Source organism: Lepidothrix coronata, unplaced genomic scaffold (assembly GCF_001604755.1).
Source record: "Lepidothrix coronata isolate B3197 unplaced genomic scaffold, Lepidothrix_coronata-1.0 Scaffold118, whole genome shotgun sequence".
NCBI lineage: Eukaryota > Metazoa > Chordata > Aves > Passeriformes > Pipridae > Lepidothrix > Lepidothrix coronata.
Window position 1 is genome coordinate 2,230,769 of NW_016690298.1, and position 15,687 is coordinate 2,246,455.

Below are 15,687 nucleotides of genomic sequence, written 5' to 3' on the forward strand. Positions count from 1 at the left end.
AATGTGCAGTTGTAATAAGCAAAGAGAATACTGTTGGAATGACAGTTACACCTACCATTCTGTTAGAAATGTCTTTTTTTGGTTGCTTTAATGTTTACTTCTGGCTAAACCTGCACCTATTCTGCCTATCCTTTATTAGGTATTCATTTGACTGATGAATAGGTGCTTATCAACTGCTACTTTGCTCCACTGTCTGGTGTTATATCTGAATATGTGTCATAAAACTTTACATTTGTGACAGCAGTGTAGTTCAACTGTCACCTGTACTTGCCTTATGTTTTACAGATACTCTGTGTGTTAAGCAGAATTTTGCTCATTCAGGGTACTTATTTAGCGTAAAATGAAGTTTGATTATTCTTTGGGTTTACTTAGCGTAAAATGAAGTCTGTGGTGTAAAAATCTTCATTCTTTAAAGACTGACAGTTGTCATGTTTGCTAAAGGGAATATAGTCTATGCAGTGGCATTCTGCAGTAATGTCCATTGTCTGCCTTAAGATGTAAATGAAAAAATACAAGGCAACCATTGCTTGTAACAAGCATTTATGGCTATGTTTAGTCTTCTGAATAGTTGTATAGAATATCCCATATAATCTTTAAGAAAGAATGCTCTTTGCCAGATAGTGTAATTTCATATACTTCTCATCAGCGTCTCCCAGTTTCCTCTTGCCACCTCAAGTAGCAGACCTGTGTTAGATGGCTGAGTGCTGCAGGCATTGGGGGAATTGTCTTATTAGTAAGGTCAAGAGTGTCTGTGTTCAGGGTTACTGAATGTGGCTGAGGCCTAAAGGTAAATTAATTGCTTCATCAACTCCAGTGATGGAGTTGGAGCAGACAAACCTATCAGTACTGCTGCCCAGGCTCACTTAGAGTGTGCAGTATATTTTTATGAGTTTTCCAGCGCTGGTTTAGGGCTGTCCTCCCCAGGCTATTTGCTCTTCCTCTCTTGGCATCAGCGTTCCAGTGATGGTGCATTGTATTGGGAGGAACTGGAACTACTGAGATGCAGGCACATGTTTCTTTCTGTCATGGAAAGGCAGAGGAGCGTAGCAGACATGACTAGCAAAGGTTTGAAATAATGCGGCTGTTTGCTCAATGCCTGTGAGCTGGATTTAAATTTATAAATACTGTTGGCTCTCCTCCTGGATCATGTTATAACATTCTGGCATCACAATCTTTACACTACTTTTGTTCCCAGAAGAAGCCATTTTGTCTTCCCTTATCTGCTCTGTCTCCAGCAGCTTGTTCCTTTGCCAGTTAACCCCTCATTTGCTTAAATATATGTGAAATTAATCTCTAGTGTAACTAGGTCCTTTTCTGGATGTAGTTCAAAATGTGGTAATATGATGCCAGCTATAGGAATGAGTGGTGGGGAGGAAGAGAAACTTAGGGAGAAAAAGGAGAAGGATGGCATGGCTATGAAAAGGGGCTGGTTTGTTCCCATTTGAAGTTTAGAAGCTACGGCTGTAGTGTTACTAATACAGGGGCTGGTTAGCCTCAAGCAATACATGTAGGAGGTGAGAACCTCTTTTTGCAATGAGGTATTGATTCTGGAATTCAGGGAGAGCCATTCTGCCAGATTTCAGTCAATTGCCTGAGTACACTATCCTAAGATGTGCTTACCCTATAATTTCCACCCCCACACCTCCCAGCTTCTGTAGCCTGTACAGGGTTTGTACTGAATGCATAAATAACTGATATACTTTATTGTAGCTCCTGTCAGCTATTTTTATACTGTTATTTTCCATATCAGCAATTACACTGTTTCTATAAGCTTTATTTTACTCCTGTAGCATGACACCTGATCCCATAAACATGCCTCTGGGTTTGGGCTGAGCTCAGTGTGAGCCAGTGTCATAAGTGATGGTCCTTGGTGTCAATTGATATTTTTTATCTCAAAGTCAATATTTAGCTGTTTATCCTGTTCCTTATATTAAAGATGCTGTGATTTAGGGATTATGGTACGTTAGTACTGATGCCTCTGCAAAGAACTGTTGGGATGTGAGAGTGCTCTGTGCTGCGCAGGCTTTGTGCAGATATACAAAGGACCACAGGGGCAGAGGAATGTGGGATGATTTTCCACAACCTTTTCTGGCTTCTTCTAAGTGAGGGAACTTTGTCTTGAAAATGTTCACTAACCCCTCCTCCATTAGTGAAATCCATTTGCAGGATGCTAAATCTGACAAATGGCCATGAACTGTAACATTAAGGCAAGGGAAACACTGGATGTGTTTTCAGAGCTGTGTAAGCAGCTGTGGCTCATTGATCTTGCTTCATGGTGCAGGAGCATCACACATCAGCAGTTTTCTTGGCTCTATTTATTTCTTGGCCCTATCATTTGGCAGAAAAGGTTACCTTTTTAACTGTCTGGTTAAAGACTCGTGGTCATGACAAGTGTCTCATGAACACCGCTGACAATTTTGCCAAGTGTGGAACAAAATGTCTTAGCTTTGGGAGATGACTATATCTCCTTCATGTTGGCTCTGGAATCAGTGTGATTCAGTGCCTTGTGCCTTTCTTGAATGTGCTTCATCAGTTGGTCTTTCTTTAGCACCGTCCTCTTCAATGGATTTTTAAAACAATGCTAGTATTTGTTTTCAGCATTCTCTGCAGCCTGTTTCAGTGGAAGATCGCGAAATAATCGAGCTACGGACCTTCATGTGCAACTTTTTAGTTTCATATGTCAATTTCAATGGAAATGGACATGGAAATTGACATGGAAAGCTTAAACTTACCATGTCAATTTCAATGGAAATTGACATGTAAAGCTTAAACTTCCCTTCAGGTATTTTTTCCCCGTGTTTGTTTAGGGTGATCAAAATAACCTTGTTTTGGGTAGGTTTTGAGGGCTTGTCCAGACTTTACAAACCTCTAATTGTCTTACATGTTAAATACCTCTGAGCACATGACCAGAAAGCAGCATGTGAGCAGCACCTCAGCGGGGATTACTGTGCTCTGGAGTCAGGTGCCGCAGGTCGCTGTGCCTCGGTACAGCGCTCTCCGAGCACGCATCGCCTGCCAGGGTGTCTCAGAAGGGCGTTTGCTAAACATGCACAGGTCATTCGTGCATCTCGCACACATGGTTCATGCCTGTAAGGTTATTGTTAAGCTTGCATAAAAGTAATTACAGTGCCATGGTATTATTTACAGTCATCGGCTACTTAGACTTCAAGTGTTGCAGTAATAGCTGTCCTGCTACGTATCAGGGAGTGCTTCCTCGCTGATTAATTTGGGATAGCATCCTTCTTCTTTGCGTGTGTTGACTTCCTGAGGGAAGCAGGTGGCTCCTGCAGAGAGGGCTCAGCCAGTCCTGGGAGAAATGGGCAACCTGAAGGCGGCAGCGCCGTTCTGAATTGTCCTAAAGAGCGTCACCGGGGGGCTGAGGCAGCTGCCGCTCCGGACCTGGCAGGGGCGAGGGATTTCTTGCAGTTAGCGCTGGCCATGGTGGTACGGGGGTGCCGTTCATATCCTGCCCTTGAACGGCGCAGATCCCGCAGCCGCGGGACTGCACTAGGCTGGGCCTTCCTTAGACTGGACTCGCCTGGCTGGAACCGGCGGCAGGAGCCGCAGGGCCCCGCTGCCCTCGGCCCGTGAGTGCCGCGGAGGGTCCGGCCCCGGGCGGGACTCGAACCCGCGGCTCTGTGGGGGCCCGGCGCGCACGCGCCTCCGCAGCCCCTGGGCGCGCACCGCCCCCTCGCCGTGACGGCGCGCGCGGTGACGCCTCGCGCTCCCTGCCTGTCACGGGGCCCGGCGCGCGCGGGGCGGAGCTCGCGGGCGGCAGCGGCGGCGGCGCCTCGCGCCCGACGGGACCCCCGGACCGGCCCGGCCGCGGCCGCAGCGCCACCGCCACCGCTCCCGCCGCCTCCGCCGGGCCCCGCTCCCGCCGCGCCGGTCTCGGCGCCGCCTGTCACCGTCCCCGCCGTGCCCCGGCGCGGGCAGGCCCCGGCCCCTTCCCCCCCGCCCCCGGGGGGGTGGGCTCCGCTCCGGAATCCTGGCCGCTCCCTCCGCGCCGCCCGCCCAGCCGGGGCTGCGCCCGCCGCCGCCGGGCAGCGCGGGGTGTCCCCGGCGGCCGCCCGGCCTCCGCCGTCACACAGGTCGGTGGGTGCGCGGGGCGGCCCCGGGGGTGCGGGAGCGCCGGGGGCGGGTCTGTCCGGGCGCCCCGGGGTGCCGTGGGGCGGCCCCGGCTGCCGGAGGTGCCCGGGCTGGGGGGCACGGCCCCGGCCCGATGCAGGTGGAGCTGCGCGGCGGTGCGGTTGTTTGAGGAGCTGGGCACACGCCCGCTGATCTTCGTTGCTTAAATTGCAGCTGCAAAACCTTAAGTATTTTACGAGCTTTGCGAATATTTCTGTGTCCCCCGTAAACCTCGCCGCGATCGCACGGTGATGCTGTGGGCTCTCGTCTTCACATTGCTCTGCAGTGGTAGCGGTGCTGTCAATTGGGTATGTAGGTCAGATACTGCGAGATGTTTTTGTCAGGGGAAAAAGTGAATGTTGGATTATTTATTCCCCTGTTGCATTTGAAGAGCATTGCAGCACCCACGAGGTTGGGTTTTTTTTCCCCCGGTTTCCTCTCTTGCTTCATAAATCTGGTTTTAGTTTTGTCATGGAGTGTCCTCTAAGAGGGTAGTGAAAGATATAAGAAGCCTGCCTTGAAATAAGGGACATTTCTAGTCCACGCAGAAAATGTCTCTCAACTACATTTTTCTTCTTTAAACAATGCAGCACGTTGCAGAGTTAGAGGCCTTCAGAATTGTGTTGCTGTGTGTATGGCAAAGATGTGTGTGCAGAATGAATGTGTACAAGCTTGTCTTGCGTTCTCTCGTGGCATAGCACTTACTAGCAGTATACCCTACAAAGCATTCTTTTCCTATGGGATTCCCTATGGATATTTTTAAGGGAAGGGGCATTGATGAGTTAGTATTTATGCCACACTGAAAAACCTTAAAAGAATTTTCTTGGTTGTTATTTTTTCCTGCTTTCATATATGCCCTTGCTTACAGTGGCCTGGTAATTAACTGCTTTCCTCAGAAATCTATTTTAAAATGAGAACTTGCTGTAATTCCTGTTTTTTTAATGCTTTGTGTTCCATCATGATTGCCACTGAAACGTATTGAACCCAAATTTGATTCAGATATTGATTCAGATAATGAGGCTGTATATAATTAACTTGATTTTCTTAAGGTTTTATTGTATTTTGATAAAACAGAATAGGAAGATAACATTTATCAGATTGAATCATTGCTGGAGAAAAGAAAAATCTGTGTAGAGTTTGCCTTGATGAACTCTGTGTCAGTGTTTAAACAGGTGGTTTACCTGTCACTAATGGAAGACTGTGGCAAAGAAAACAGATGTTTCTGAGTTGCTTGCCTTGGCTTGCTGAGATTTCTAAACTGTCGGAGGAAACTTTTTAAGACAGCTGTGGTGTTTGGTAATCTTGTGAGTTTTTATAGTATATGTGAGTATGAGTATGAGTATAGTATATGAGAGAGCTGTGACAGGTAGAATTTATTAATATGGTGAAACGAGCATTATCTTGTTGTTTAATATTGTGGTAGAGAAGCTTTTTTTTTTTTGCTTTACATTGATAAAAGTAGCTGATTTATGGTAAAAATAAATAACCTTTCAATTTTGGTCATCGACTCGTCAGTAGTTCTTTGCTGTGGTTGTTTGGAAAGCTAGTCAGTGCACAGGCTTGTGGAATTTGAAGCCTGTTGAGGATAAATGCAGAAGAGATTGTTTTATTATAAAGTTTTCTTCTGAAGAAAGCAATCAAGGTGATCATGCTGTAAATTTAGGCCGCATTTGTTGTTTTTACTTCACATTTTTTCCTTATTGTTTTCTAAAATAAAGTGTTCATAGTTAAGTGCAAATCAGAATTTTTGTTTTTTTAAAACCCTATCATTAATAATAAGTATTTATGGAGAATGACTTGAAAAAAGCTTTGCATATTTTAGCAACCTTAAGTTTTATTTTTTGTCTTTTATCTTTACTGCAGGCTGACTTTTTACATCAGCAAACTAAGTCAAAAGTAGTGAGTAACATATAATTTATTTTTGTGGGCTCTCTACCTGGGCATTCTGTGAACTAAAAATAATGTTTTCTTATAAAATGCAACCTGAGAATGATCATGGATTGATTTTCTTCATTTACTCCCCCTCTTCCACCAAACACACAACCACAGGTGTTCTGATCTATGGAGAGGTACACATTTAGTTTGGAGTAATGAATGTATTTTCTAGTAATATCTTTTTAGATATTTGCTGTTAACATTATCTTCTGTTTAGACTACTATTTGGAGAAAAATAAATGAGTGGTAAAAACGTGACTGATTTATGCAGTTAAATACATCTTAAATATGTTTGCAGAAAATGTCTCATTTTCATATGTAAATATGTATATGGAGTAGTGACTCCACCTAGGTTTATCTAATTAGCAATTAAGTTTGTCGACCTGCAAGTTTAATTTCTAAATGTAAGCTTTTAAAACTTAAGTGGAGCTGACACAGTATTTCATTAAGAAAAAAATTTTAAAAATCTGTGAATTTTATTAAGCATCAGTTTTTCTGTGGGAGGGAAGAAAAATCTTTTTTTAAAAGAATAAATACTGCATTTGCTATTTTAGTATTCTGGCATTTTGTAGTGCTAAGGAATAGGTCAAAATAGATCATGCATGCTATAATTGCACATAGCTTGCAGAATAACATTGGAAACGTAATTGGGCAGTGGGAACATGTTCAGAATGCAGCGTGTTAGCTGTGATTCACTTCTCACTTCTGGATCTTGGCATGAGATCTTGATATGACAAATGCAATTTATGGTTCTGTGTTAACCCAGTTTCTTAGGCTAAACATGCTAGGTTTTTCTGGGATGTTTTTAATGTATTCTCCTTCAGAGTAATTTTTTAGAAGAGGTGGAAGGTTTGGTAACAATTAAAAAAGGAAAGATGGAATTCTGTATTTGGATATTGCAGGGATTTCCTTGGGAACCACCGCTCCAGAGACAGTTAACCCACAATACACATATGGCATAGTTTAGGGCACCCAGCTTAATGAGGTACTTAAAGTTGGCCAAAGCAGAAGGATGTGCATTGTCCTTTAAAAACTGAGAGTCAGGAATTGGTAATGCAGGGAGGCCTGTAGAGAGGTGTCTTTTTCCTGTCCATTTGTGAACTCTTACTAATGTTTACTTCTATATCTCAAATTATTGCATATTTTTGAAAATATACCAGCAAAGTGTAACTTGCTTTTTCACATGAGAGGAAAATAACTTACTTCAGGCTGAAGTGTTTTTTCTTTGCTGTAACTTTGTTTTCAGCCATTTTTTAAATTCAGATCCTTCACTGTGTCATTCTTGCTTGCTTCTCCTTCTCTATTTCCACTCATCATTTGGCCATTTCTGTGGATTATCTGCAGCAGTAAAAGAGGCTGCTTTTGTTTTCCTGAGATGTTTTGTGCTAAGTGCACAAACTGCCACAAAGTGCACATCTGACAAGAGCAGTGTAATAAAATTCGTATGCTTCAGATATTTATGCTGTACTTTTGAAGTTCAAGTATGATAACACTGATGAACAGTTCTCATTTGGATGAAGAAATAAGTGATGGATATGTAAGAAGGGAAGGGATTTCATGAGGTCAGCCCCTACTCGAGGCAGAAACAAATATGCTGCAATCATGTCTGGCAGACATTTGTCTGATCTTTTCTTAAAAAACTCAGAAGAGGGGAATACCACACCTCTTCACTGATCTATTTATAGCTAGTACATGACTATTACTATCGTTTGCAGGCTTTTCTTAACATTTAACTTGAGTCTCTGTCTTGGTGCTAGTTAAGCCAGTTAATTCTCATCCAACTCTTATTACTCATGCAGGATAATGAGTTCTGTGCTCTTTTCACCAACTGCTTGCATACATGAAGACTGTTCCTCTGTCTCCTTTTATTTCAGACTTCTCTTTACTAAACTGTGCAAACAGCATTTTTGTTGCTCGCTCTCACTGGGCTCTATGTGATTTGTCTGTATCTTTTTCCAAGTTCTCCAAACAAAGTCTTTGAGCAACCAAGTAATTAACTTACTCTGTAAGTTGCAGCAGAAGTAACGTGACAGACTTGTTAAAATGTCATTCTAGGGTGTGTGCATAAAGGTATGGTTGGGTTTTGGTTTTGTTTTGTTGTTGGGGATCTTTTCCCTGCCAACAACATCAGGTCCTTGGCTCCTGCATTTGCTAACACAGGAGCTCCTATTAGCATTTGTTGAATCAGGCATCTCTTTCTTCATATATACAAATTGAAGTTATCGTTCAAATTCAGTGTTCACTTCAGGTTAATTTTCTTCTATTAAGCATTTCTAGACTTAGTAGAATCACTTTTCAGTAAGTTATTCTACAGGAGAATATGCAATCATTGCTCTTCTGTATCTCTTTTCCAGCACATACAATCCCTGTGGCTTTTGAACATAAGCCTGCTCTACAACAGGGAACTTGATTGAGAGCAAGTTCTCTTAGGGTTAGATGCAGCTTCTATTGGCAAAAACGTGTCTTTATTGGTTGGTGTTATACATGTGCTGTCTTTGAGGTAAATTGCATTGCTGCAATACTTTCTGTCAGTGTAACTGTACCTGAACAAGCCTTTTGCCATTTTGAGATGTCATATGGTCCAATGACATGGTAGAAGAAATTTTTATCCTCTAGGCATGCTTTACTGGAAGAATTGCAGAGTCAGCTACAAAACAGATGTGTTCAACATGTTCCCTGGTTTTACTCCATTTTGTCTGACTTACGTAAATGATTTTATCCATAATTTTTGAGGCTAGATCACAGATGGGACAAATTTTGTGATTCTTTCATCAGCACTTTCTTCATAAAAAAAAATGAAACAGACACAAATAATGATTATTAAAGAAGACTTCTTTTGGTTTCTTGCTGGAAGAAGTATTCAAGCAGTCAGTGTTGCTTACCTCTTACCTGTCCTCAAAGTTATTTTAAAATAATTTAAGCAGGAGTTCTGTAAATGCCAGCAGTTTGAATGCTGTGTTACCAAAATGGTAACAATAGGAACTACAGTCTCACCTTTGAACAAAGATTTGAAAATTGGAAAGCATCTTGATCAAGTTGTTGTTTGACTTTATTAAAAAAAAGACAATAGAGAACTAAAACACTGCCACAAGCAGTAATTAAACTTTTAAAGAAGATATGACATTCTATAGAAGAGTGTGAGAATTGTCACTAAATATTTTTATTAATTTATAAATATTTTTGTTAAGGGAACTGCTAAAAACTGATTGGTAAAGCTCAACCTGTATTTAATTGTTGTTTTGTCACACTACGTGTGTTGTTAGCAGTACCACAATTACTTTTTTTTTTTTAATAAAAATCAATTTGAATAGCAACTCTGTGTTTCTTTTTGGTTTGGTTTGGTTTTTTCCCCCCATATTATCCTGATGATATTTGATTTGGTATAAAGTAGCGGTTAGAAAAGCATTTCTTGCCCTGCTGGTATCAGTAAGCTCAGTAACTTCAGGCAGGGATGAGGTTGGATCATGTAATCAGTGATTTCTTAAACTGCCACAACTACTTCCTTTATGGAATATCTGTTATGCCTCTGTGTCTGTGATATTGGCAATATTGTGAATACTGAATGAGACTTTAAAATGAAAATATCAATGGTATTGGTGAAGTACCTGATGAGTTTTAGTTAAAATCTTAATCCATAATGAAATCGATCAAAAGATAATCCAGTGTTCTTCCCTCAGTGGTGAGCAAGAACGAGTGCTTATGGCAGACTGAGAACAGTGTAAGCGTGTGTAATACTTAGCGTGAATATTCTTTCAATCCCAAACTGTTTCCATTAAAGGTTGGATCTAAATCTGATGTGGGCTTTGTGTAGTTAGTAACCTTTGGATTTTTATCCTCAGACTTGACCAGTCTTTTTTTTGCATGCAGCTAAACATCAGGCATCCAAATATCCTTTGGTAAGAAATTCTATAGGTATGCTATTTGTTCTGTTAAAATCTACTTTTTCTTTTTTTTAACTTAACTTGTACTGGTTTCCTTTGGTACTACGTTTCAATTGGAGGAGAGTGAACAATCCATTTCTGTCCAACATAACAATATATCTCTCTGTTCCTCATACAATTTTGTAGCACTTTACCACTTTCTCCCCTCACCCAAATCTTATTGAAACCCGAGTCCTAGCTTGCCTATTTGTTTTCCCCTGGATGCCTTCAATACATTCCTTCGATAGTTGCCCTCAGTTGTACTTTTTCCTGCTTTGCTACATCCTCTTCTAGAGCTGAAGTGTTCAAGATGTGAAAACAGTGATCTGTTTCAGACTGGGTTTTTGTGTTGTTTGTTTTGGTTTTTTTTCATAATTCCTAACACTGACTTAATTTCTGGGTGCTGGCAGTATTCAGTGCAAAGTCCATTGGTTTCTTTTGTGCAAAGTTAGAACCTGCTGCTCTCCTTCCTCCCCTCCACCCAACTTGCATCACTTCCATTCATATGTGCTGTCTGATAAAGATCACTGCCTCTACTGTAGTCAGCCCTTTCCCTGCTCTCACAAATAGGCTCTGGAGTATCAGAAAACTTTTTACCTTGCTCCTCTCCCCTGGATAATTTAGAATGTATCGAACAACACAGACTCTTGTGGAGCCCCACTGGTATCCTCCTTCCTTGTGAAAACAATAACTATGTCTGTCCTTTGTTTTATATATTTTAACCAATTTATTCATGCAAGGGTGCGTCTTTTTATGCAGTGACTGCAAGAAATCCTTTGGTGAGACTTCTCCAGCACCAGAAATCCAACTAGACCGTGATAGTGACTGAGATCAGTTCTTTATATACACGTTCAGAGTGCACCAAAATTTGAAAGTGAGGATCTCTTCTTGCAACAGGCTTATCTGCTTTTCCCTGTTCTATCATAAATATCCATATGTCCATTATTTGTGATTTATTTGTTACAGTTTACACTTAACTGTGTGTAGTTTTCTGGAATCCTTGCTTTATGCATGACTGTCTTTTAAAGGATCTTTTTACAAGATCCAGATCTGTGCAGTGGCCAAGAGGGGTGGTTCCAGCATGAGTTCTTGCTCGTTTCTTTATGTTGGTGTTGGTACTGTAGAAGTGTGAGATCAGTTAGATAAGCTGATGTTTAATTAAAACATAAAATAAATCTTTTTCAGCTGGATTATCTGCTTGCTCCGGATCTCCTGCTTGTCATTGGGGGTCAGCTGGAAAGCAGCAGTTACTGTGGACAAGCAGGAGTACTCCCTTGACAGAAATGCAACTTCAGCAGTGGGACTGTTGTCTTAAAGGTGGTGATTAGGTGTGGGCACAGACATAGTAATCCCAGACATAGTAATCCTTCCTCTGGAACTTTTGAGTCTGTAGTTAGTTTACCTTAATAGCTGTATTTATGAGGGTTCTTACATTTTTATCACTTAAGGGAAAAGTATAATTATAAAGCATCATAGATGTCATTGTAATGGTTTGGTACCCACTGTGCTAGGGGAGGTGCAAGAAAGAAACCTTAGGGCAGTACCTTGTCTTTGTGTCTTTGCATTTTGTTTTGGAGTGTGTTGACAAAACTAGATTTCTATTGATATATTTTTGTTTAAATGTTGTTATGAGGAATTGGGTTGAATAATATTTTTTTTTTCAGATTCTCCAAAGTGCAAAGGGACAAAGAGTTTGTGTATTTGATAGCTTGGCAATATGCTCATATGTTTGCCTATGTCAGTCATCCAGTTTAAAAAACAGTACCTACTGCTTATGGATAAAAACTTTAAAGTTTGTCCATTTAGACCTGTTCGGTGTGACCTGCTGGCTACAAAAATGCTGCACAGTCATGTTATGTGTGTGGTAAAAGAATATTTGGATTTTGCATAGTATGTGTTACCTACAGATGCACACAAGAGTTTTTTCAATTTCCATTTATGTATATCGGGTACACACTTGTCTGTCTTCTTGGTGATATTATTGAGCTCTCTGTAGCGTTCCAAGCATGAGTGGTCCGAGGCTACCCATAACTGGGGCTCCCTGGTTAAATTAGTTGCTATTTGTTGTTGTCATTGGTGAGTGTTATAACCTTGGAGATTGATTCAGTAGTGTTTTTTCTGTGCTGTTTTGGAAATCTGTATGGCTCATGAATGTCTTATCCTACTTAAATATTCCATATCAGCGTGTTATGAGATTGTCCTGCATCTTATGCTCTTATTTTTGAGGATAGAAATAATGGAAGAACTGTCTGACTGAATGTACAAAGTTAATTTGAGTTATGGTGGGGAGAGCAAGTGGGGTACTGAACTAGGAAGATGGGAGTGTGAGCCAGGAAAGGCATTTTAGGCAGAAGTTACAGGTTATGATAAGTCAATGGAGTAGGAAAACATGACAGCAGGGTAGAGGAAGAAAATCATAGTTATATTACTGTACTCTGGATTTCCTTATTGTATTGCTGCCTTGCACAGTGTGCAGGAAGAACTGTGCTTTGAGGAACAACTGTGCTTTGAGGAATGAGTAAGATACTTTATAACAATGACTGTTCACTGAGGAGGATTCCTCTTTGATTTGTTGCAAAATTTGGAAGATGGGTAGTAAATGGGACTGAGATGTCTTCATGGTAAAGACACAAATATGTCCTTGGAGATTTAGATTCTGTTTTTGCTGGTGTCAAGCAAAATGCCAGGTGGATCACGTTAATCAGAAAGACTCATATGTGTCCTTATGTTAAATTTTGTTGGTACTTGCTTTGAAATGATGGTAGTGTGATTTGCAGTCATAGTTAAAACAACTGCTATAGGTATGGAGATTGGGTTTATTTCTGTAGCTTATTTCTGAAAATGGTCATATTTCAGTCCATCACAGTCACAAAATTGGAAGGTTAATTGAAAAGAGAACTAGTTACTGGAGTTTAAGATGGTGCTTTCTTATGTATGTCCTCAAAAGCAATATCTGACTGATGATTTGTGTGTAATCACTCTTGTACATTAATTGAAATGCTTGTTGTTTGCAATACTCAGTTTCTGCTGGAAGCCTGCATTTTTTCTGATGTACTTTGTTTTTGCTTGTAGAATAATGTTCATAGATTAGAAGTGGTTTGTGATAGGTTTACTTTTTTAGTAAAAGTTTGGTAACCATTTTTAGTGAATGATTACTCTTAAAATTCATTTATTTGTCACTGGTTGTAGCCTGGTCTTCTTAGAGTAGTGAAGGTTGCAGGAATTGCCAATACCCAGAGTAAGAATAAGTTTGCATACAGTGTACATGTACAATTAGTTCTTTGGCTGAACTTGAATGCTCTCACAAGGAAGAGAGCTATACTGTATTCTTTTAAGGTATGTGCTGCATATCTGTTGAACAAAAAAAAAACCAAAAACCAACCAACCAAAAAAGAACCGAAACAGTTATCTTCCTGTAGGATCTTGGATGGGGACATTTGTAGTGAGGAATGGTTTTCATTGTAACACCTTTAGCCCTTCATCAAAAATATTTAGACTTGCTAGTAGTAAGTTTGGAGTGAAACTAATGTTGATGCCACTCATGACAGCCTCAGCAGAAGAGCTCCAAATGGCAGCAACAGGTGCTGAGCTGAGAGCACAACTGAGATTTTTTAGGAGAAACAGAAGTACCTAAATCTGATTATGACACAACCTATAGTGCATGTTTCCTGGTATTCTGTGATTCTGAAAATTTCCTGCTCCTGTTTTATTTGAGACACCTTTTATGCAGCTACTCAGTTCACATAGAACAGTAGATTAGGAAGAAGTTACAAACATCGTGGAAGTGTTTTACTGTGCGAGTTTGTGGGCACTGTAATGTTATCTTAATATCTTGAACATTTTTGTGATATGAATAGTACTAAGCAGTTTGTTTAGCATATAGCTTAGTTAATGGTAAGGAATATATTCTTAGTGTTGTGATGCTCTGAGACTTTCCACTACAGTGGTGGTGATAAATTTCCAAGAGCCAGAGTGCTCTGGAGGCAGTGATGCAGTTATTTGTAGTCCAGTGAACTGTGTCTATTACTTTTTAACATACCTTTGTGCGAAAATCTAGTCTTGGGTAAGAGTAGAGAAGTATGAGCAGTCAATTTGTAGCCAGTATGTTCTGTTGCAAAATTGGCACACTGAAGTATTTTGCAAGGTGTTGTTGTGGCACCTGTTTCCAAGTTTCAGCTGTTGTGACCCTTCCTCAATTTAAAATACATGTTTGTTTCATAATAATGGTGGTTTATTCCCTTGGAATCATGAACAGATCTTAAGAAAGCATCATGACTTTCAAGACAGATTTGCTTGATGGATCAGCAGTCATTCTTCAGTTAGACTGAGAAATGAGCTGTCGAGTGCTTTGGCTGCTGCTGAGGCAATGACAGATGCAGGAAATGGAGAAGTTCTGTAAAACTTGAATTAGATGAAGAAAGAGATCTTGTTGAGGAAAGTAGATGCTTTTCTGTTTGAGGCCAATTACAGTCTTATCTTTTTTTGTGTACTTGAAATGGAGTGGACTTATGAAGGGTTAGGTAATAGAGGCTCTTGATACTTCTTGGAAAGAAGAGGTTCATTCAAAGCAGGAAACTTGCATTTAAGTGCCTTGAAACTCTCTAAATATGCTTATCTCTCCCTATCAACTGTAAAGGAAGTGTAGAGAGATTAGCTTTCCTCAACTATGGTTACTCTTTGTGAATATTGCTGTAAGTGTTAAGATATTTATCTCAAAAGCCTAATTTTGCTATAAACTCATCTTGAACTGCTACTTTGCATTTTTATGAGAACAATCCTTAAAAACTGTGTCCTCACATACTCAAACCTTCCAGCACATTTTAAGTTTTTCAAGTCAAGATCATTGTTCATCAAGCTGATAAATGTTATATGAATGTGTCAAATTACAGTTTCTAGAACAACAGGAACTAAACATTTAATCTAAATAGGATGAAGTTTTGCTGTTGTCACTGGGCATGTTGGATCCTTCAGTTTATTCTGAAGTCTGTTTCTTAAGGTAATTTGAGAGAGAGCTGCATTTGTGGTGCTAGAACTGACCACACTGTTTTTTGAGGTTTTATCCTTCCTGGAACTGGAAGGGCACTATCCATAGAAGTTGTATTTTATGCAAGTCTGGTCTGTTTTATTGTTTTGGGGTTGGTTTTTTCTTTGTTTTTGTTTTGGGTTTTATTGTTGTTTGTTTTGTTTTGTGGTTTGGGTTTTTTGTTTGTTTATTAAATTGATCTCTGGAAAGATTGCAGTTAGTAACCATTCTTTTCAGAAAACAAACAAATACCAAATCATGTCTCTAACTGTACAGATGAGGTAAGTCTGCATGGTCATGTGGGCTCAGTGAGACGTAAATTCACTTTTTTTGCTTGCCAGGAAGATTTTAAGTGTCTTCAGTTTAAGAAATCTCAAGTCTGCACATTGTAGAGACACCTGATCAGCCATCCCACAGTTGCTGTGTGCAGCCTTCCCAATGCTCTGCAGTGAGCAGTGTCCCTGGAGGTTGTGTACAGAAGCGAGATGGCTTCTGCAAACACTACATCTTTATATGCACAAGGATTCCATTATGCCTCTTTAATGTTGTGTTGCACTTATGTTAGATAATTACACATTGTGATTTAATAATTCTTCTGAATTGTTTCTTGCCAAACTGTTCAGTCTTTCAACTGCAACTTTTTTCCAGTTTCCTAAATGATTGTCTTTATGTCAAAATGCA

At 40.4% G+C, this 15,687-nt stretch overlaps 1 protein-coding gene across 1 annotated transcript in view; it reads left to right on the forward strand.

Annotated features, from left to right (window-relative positions):
- Positions 1 to 4,310: 4,310 nt before the first annotated feature.
- The window catches only part of MAP3K2 (mitogen-activated protein kinase kinase kinase 2), a 52,181-nt gene continuing 40,804 nt past the window's right edge, over positions 4,311 to 15,687 (forward strand). The window contains exon 1 of the mRNA XM_017825274.1: positions 4,311 to 4,436. The gene's annotated coding sequence lies outside the window, so the exon portion shown is untranslated. The remainder of the gene's footprint in view (positions 4,437 to 15,687) is intronic.